This window comes from Numenius arquata, chromosome 12 (assembly GCF_964106895.1).
Source record: "Numenius arquata chromosome 12, bNumArq3.hap1.1, whole genome shotgun sequence".
NCBI classification, from domain to species: domain Eukaryota; kingdom Metazoa; phylum Chordata; class Aves; order Charadriiformes; family Scolopacidae; genus Numenius; species Numenius arquata.
In genome coordinates, this window is record NC_133587.1 from 8,973,369 (window position 1) to 8,979,368 (window position 6,000).

Genomic DNA, 6,000 nt, shown 5'->3' on the forward strand with positions numbered 1-6,000 from the left:
CAGCTCTGCCTGGCTCCTATGAGGTTGCCAAGGCTGTTGGGATAGTGAAAGAATTTCGAGACATACAATTCTTTTTAAGAAGCTTTTGTTCCTCCTTTTTGTTGTCTTCTTTGTGGTGGTTTGTGAAATGCTGGGAAGGAACAGTACAATGAACAGAAAATGTTCCAAGGAAACCAGCCTTCTCCATGCCATTGCCCAACAAGCACCCAGTGTACCAACCACGGAGCTTTGCATAGGAGTGTATGACACACATGGGGACTATGATTTCTGCTGGCATAAGACCTCTCTTCCCTTCTGAATTCACAGAGGGAAGGGAAAAGGCAGAAAATTGGAGCCTCTCCCTGCCCTCCAATAAAAATGCAGGTGCAAAATTATCAAGTCCATAATTTTTTTGCATAATTTAGAGCCATAAAATGGAAGGTGCCTTTGAGCATTTGGCTCTTCCTCTCTTGCAAGTTAGGGCCAGATGCAAAAGAGGACTTAAGCACCTACAACTCAGTAGGTTCCTCCCTGCTCAGGATAACATTTCTTCCAGTACCAGCAACTTTATGTCTAGACATGCCCAGAACTGCTGTGATCTGAGCAGCTAAACCCCACCTAAACCTACTGGGATCCTGAAAGGAGTAAGGGAGCGTCTTGTTTTCTCAGGACAGCCAATTCAGATGGAATATTCTGAACAAGCCGAATACACACCAGCAGGACCAGTCCCCTCACACGATACAGTCATAGCTACTTTCCTTTAAACTTGACCAGGTGGGAGAGGTGCTATCTGGCTGGATGCTTTGGTTTTGACTGACAAGCTTGAGCAGAGTGAGAGACGTCCTCAGCCATTCTGCGTAAGGGTCCAGGCCTGCCCCAGTCTTGTGGGGATTGTCTAGGAGAATAAGCATTTCCTTTGGGAGTGAGATTGTAAGTCTGAAAGTTTCCAATACAAAGAAGAAACAAAAACACAAGCCCCTTTCAAGGAAAATATAAATGTAGAGAATTAAAAAAAAAAACACAAAACAGCAGAAACCACAGTTATTTTGCTGGCTAATATCATGAAGACATGATAGTACTTGCAGCTTCCTGCTTGGACCTGGCTTGCTCCAAAGTTATTTTGTGTGTTAATCATGTGGTTTAGATGATGAAGATTAGGCCTGAGTGAGCTGGTTCAGATAAAAGGGGAAAAGGCAGCAACCAAACCTTCACCCAAAACTCCAGCCTAAACTTTTCTAAGCTTTGAATAAAATAAAAAAGTATTAACTTTTCTTTATTATTCCTTTGTTTTGCAATTAAGATTTTATTTAAAGGTATTATTATTCATTAGCTACAGCTATTCATTCAAAGCTTTGAAAGTGCATAATGCTGTAAAAAGAACTGCTGTTATCACTGCAAAAACAAACATAAACATTTCAAGTTCACAAATGTACATTTCAGTCCCTTTTCCTGAACTGGGATTTTTAATGGAACTATGTTCTTTAATCCTTTTTACTGCTTCCAGTGTAAGTTTCTGCCCAGTTTTGTTTTCTATGCATCTTGACCTGAAATAGTCCATTACAGATTTCCTGATAAAGACTCCAGCTGACAGCTAGCAATTTGGCCAATAGTCCTCAAAGAATAGGTATATAAAATCATGTTCCAAAACCTAAACGGAAATATGTGAGTGGTCTGATTCTCAAAAAAACCCATGAGCTGCTTGCTGCTTGGCAATTTTGAAAATTAAAACTATAATCCTTAGCACTTTACTATGTAATACCTTTAGATACTTATTTTTAAATGGTTGCCTCAGCTGATGGCATACTTTTGTGCTTGATCTGCATGTATTTGGCATGTGGCACGCAAGCGAAATATGCACCTACTCCATTTATCATAGAATCATAGAATGGTTTAGGTTGGAAGGGACCTTAAAGATCATCTAGTTCCAACCCCGCTGCCATGGAACTCTCTCAGCCTGTCTCCATCAGAGTGGTGCTCCAGCCCTCTGATCATTTTTGTGGTCTCCTCTGGACTCGCTCCAAAAGGTCCATGTCCTTCTTATGCTGAAGGCCCCAGACCTGGAAGCAGCAGTCCAGGTGGGGTCTCATGAGAGCAGAGTAGAGGGGCAGAATCACCTCCCTTGCCCTGCTGACCACACTGCTTTTGATGTGGCCCAGGATGCCGTTGGCTTTTTGGGCTGCGAGCGCACATTGTCGACTCATGTTGAGCTTCTCATCAACCAACACCCCCAAGTCCTTCTCCTCAGGGCTGCTCTCAATCCATTCTCCACCCAGCCTGTATTTGTGCCTGGGATTGCCCTGACCTACATGTAGGACCTTGCACTCAGCCTTCTTGAACTTCATGGGATTTGCACGATTTATGCACAAGCTGGACAACTCATTGTGGATATCAAATATGTGCATAACAAGCCTGATATTTGGACATGCAGACTTTAGGAGTATAAGTACAATTATATGTACTTATACTTAGTAGCATAAGTAACTTATACTTAGTTATTACTGGCCAGTACTAACTACTGGCCTCATCTTCCATTGCTTTTAAGTTATGCAGGCTGAGAGCTTGGCACTTCCAGATGTGCTAGACAGCATTTTACACACCCTGTGGACTTGTTACAAGTCCATGGGTTTGACTGCACAGCCATAAGTCATCAGGGAATCAGGCTGTAGGTGTACTGTATATGAACATTTCTGTTTAGAGAGTCAAGTCTCCTGAGTTACAGTCCATTATAATACATCAACGTGCAGGAAAGATGACTTGAAATATCCCATAACAGACTAGCTATGGGGGACAGGTTACCGGTCAGGGAGATACCGTAACACCAGGCATTTCACAAGGCAGCTGGACCTTGATCCTTCCAAAGTACAGGCAAATAAATGGGATGCTCAAATTAGGAGTCTAGCTCCTTCACTGTAGACACTGACAAGAGGCAGGTATCTTCAAAAAGAGGTTGAGCTTCCCAAACGTTAAGGAAGCGGGGATTCTAACAGTTCAGTAAGATTAATCCAAGCCTTCAAGCCTTAGAGCTGAGTATATGCAAAAATAAAGTGTCACAGAAGGACACAAGACTGTGGCAAGTGCTGTCTGTAGACTGCTGTTCAGTTGGTTGATTTTTCTGCACACCTACAATTACTGATTTTGAGTGGGTATGAAGGTGGAAGCTATGTTTTGTGACAGCTGCTGTTTGTGCAGCGGTTCAAACCCAACTTCAGCCAGGATATATTAAAAATGGAATGAGTAAGCCAGCTCTAGAGAGTGACTTCCATCATTATAAACTAAAGAGGCTTGGATTAACATTTGAACTTTTTGAATGCTTATTCTAATTCAACCACAGAATCTTCTGAGAGCTTCAGCAATCACTAATTAAGACATGCAACCATTTATCTGTGGTTCCTCCTTGTGCTTAGCAGTTTTTGCTTTAGTGGGACTTAGTGGTGCAAAGTGTCTGCACTGGGGTGAATGTCATGCAGAGAAACGCGTGGACTAACAAACTCTACACTTTTATATTAACACTCTTACCCCTCCCATAGTTGGGAATACTACTGTGGCCTCAGATTTAGAGTGAAAACAAATAACCCACTTCAAAAATAAACTTCCCTAGGAAGTGTCTTTGAAATTTTTTTTAATGCCGAATTAAAAAAACAGAACATGTGGATGTAAATAATTTTCCCTGCAATGAGTGCAGTACAAACATCCCAATGTTTTGCTAGTACCTGAGATCTGGAATCTGAAACTGTCTATAAACAATAGCAAATCTGACAGGTAGGTTTTATTTCTCTTCCTCCTCCATCTTCCCCAGTGTAAATTAATAAATATTAATGAAAAAGGGAAGCAATAACACTTACTTAGCTATTAATCTTTCTCCTTTTATTTTCTGATCATGCTTAATTCAAAAGTGTTTTGGTGTTACATTTAGTCATATATGGGGTTGTTTGAGCCTTTTATTACCCATGATTCATTCTGCATATCAGCATAAAGTGGTGCTCATGCTTTCAGTCTACATCTGTTCCATGATGCTCAGTTATCTGTCTGCCCTTGAGCTATCGGTAGGTATGGATTTGCATGTACACTGTTCTCCTATGGCAATAGTATGCCAGGAATGACCGGTCTGGTATTACCTGGTCAGGTGAGGTTCCATTCAAATAATGTACATGCCACCAAAACAATTCAGATCAAAGGTCTGTCTTTCAACAGAATTAAAATGTAAGGACTTCTAAAGCAATTTTAGCAGTTGGCTTTACAAATGAACTTATGTCAGCTGCTCTGTATGATGACTGACTAAATTACTTATATATCTAATCTTATCTAGCTATCTGTCTGTCTGTTTTTCAGCATTTCAGTACCCATCACCATATTATCTAGGCGCCACCATAAGATTAAGAAGCTCTGCAGTGACATTCTCAACAGGATCTGTTCAAAGGTCATTAGCAGAGCCTTTCATACTGGAAAAGATTGGAGGAGAGTACTGAAGTGAGCCACAGAAGAAGAGAAAAGGAGAAGATGGTGGTAAGCTGTTGGAGCCATTTTGGTTGTGCTCAGCCTGTGTCGTTTGCTTAGCGAATACTGAAGTATAGGGACCTTGTGTCAGCTGCCTTTATTCTGCTACGGGGACTATAGAGCTTGTTGTACACTATTGTCACCTCAGAGAGTTATCTCCCATGGCCTCGAGATTTCTGTCTCTGTGCTTTCTCCAGATGCTGTTTACATGCTCAGTCTTTGTGATTTCTGTATATTACTGCCTCAGAGCAGGACCTTTCTCTCAAAAATTCCTAGTCGAGAGCAAGCACTGCAACTCAGGGAACCACCTTCTCCAAGCTAATACATTAGTTAAAATTATATTTTTAGCTTAACGTGTAAATCCTATGAACTCTTTGTTTTTGAAGAAGCAAAAAAGGGTGTTTTTCAATGCACACAAAGTTTCAATGTGCACAGAATCAGGAAAGATGATTTCATCCCATGAGACCCAATCCAGCTCCCACTGAAGTCAGTGTCTGTAGTGTCTCTGATGGCCATGAGCATGTGCTGAGGACAACCTGGAGAACTTGTATTGTGCAAAGGTGGCACTGGCCGTGCTGTGTTCACCAACACAGTCTGTTGCTACTGTTTCAAGAAGTATACTGGTAAGCGAAAAATTTGCCAAAGCTCTTTTTTTCACTGCTGCAACTAGGAACCTGGTTCTGTCCTGAGAAGGCCAATGACAATATGCTGACATTTTGCTTAAACAAACCCCTGGAGGTCTTTTGTACCCCTTTTGATACAAAAACACTAGGGGATTTACACTAGGGAAAAAATAGGTGGTTCCAAAGCGAGAGGAAAGAGCCAAAGTTGGAAGCTAACCACAATACGTGGGTGTAAGCGATTACCAAAGGCTTCCAGTAACTCTGCTATCATCAGAGACTGGGTTTATGGGTATGGCCTCAAGAAGTTTCCCTCCACTTAATTAAAGAGGCAGATAAGTATCTAGGTGGAGTGTGCAGATAGGTTCTGAATGAGTTATCCACTAAGGCTGGTTCGCTGCACCTATTGTTAAAGTCAAAATATAATATCAGATTAATGCATTATATTTGCCTATTATAGCACTATGTCATCATTATATGACATGTTATAATTAAAGCCCTGCGTTAGAAACAAAACTATTTGGCTTGGGATAAGTTGCCTTTATGACTTCTGTGGTTATGATTTCCTCCTTTTCTTAACCCCTTAAAACTGCATAATATAGCTATTTGTAACTGTATAAAGAAAGTTTCTAGTTTCAGATTCTAATCTCAGGTAATTCAATGTAAATAAAGTAAAAATCTGGCACATAGTCTTTTCCTGTGTCTGAATATTTGCTAACAGGGGGAAATCCACATTGTTTGGGTTGAAGGAGTCACAAAGATGGACATTAGATTAAATGAGAGCACTCTCAGTTGTCGTTCAGTTGTCCACATCAGTTGCTGATTTCGTACAATCCCCCATTACTTTTCAGAAGAGGAAGCCACTCAGCACAGTCTCACTCTTCTTTTTCCTTCCTGGAACTGCATG

General features: G+C 41.0%; 1 protein-coding gene across 1 annotated transcript in view; it reads left to right on the forward strand.

Moving 5' to 3' along the window:
* The window catches only part of LOC141471169 (uncharacterized), a 148,227-nt gene extending 142,450 nt beyond the window's left edge, over window positions 1-5,777 (forward strand). The window contains exon 6 of the mRNA XM_074157588.1: window positions 4,309-5,777. The gene's annotated coding sequence lies outside the window, so the exon portion shown is untranslated. The remainder of the gene's footprint in view (window positions 1-4,308) is intronic.
* The last annotated feature ends 223 nt before the right edge of the window (window positions 5,778-6,000 follow it).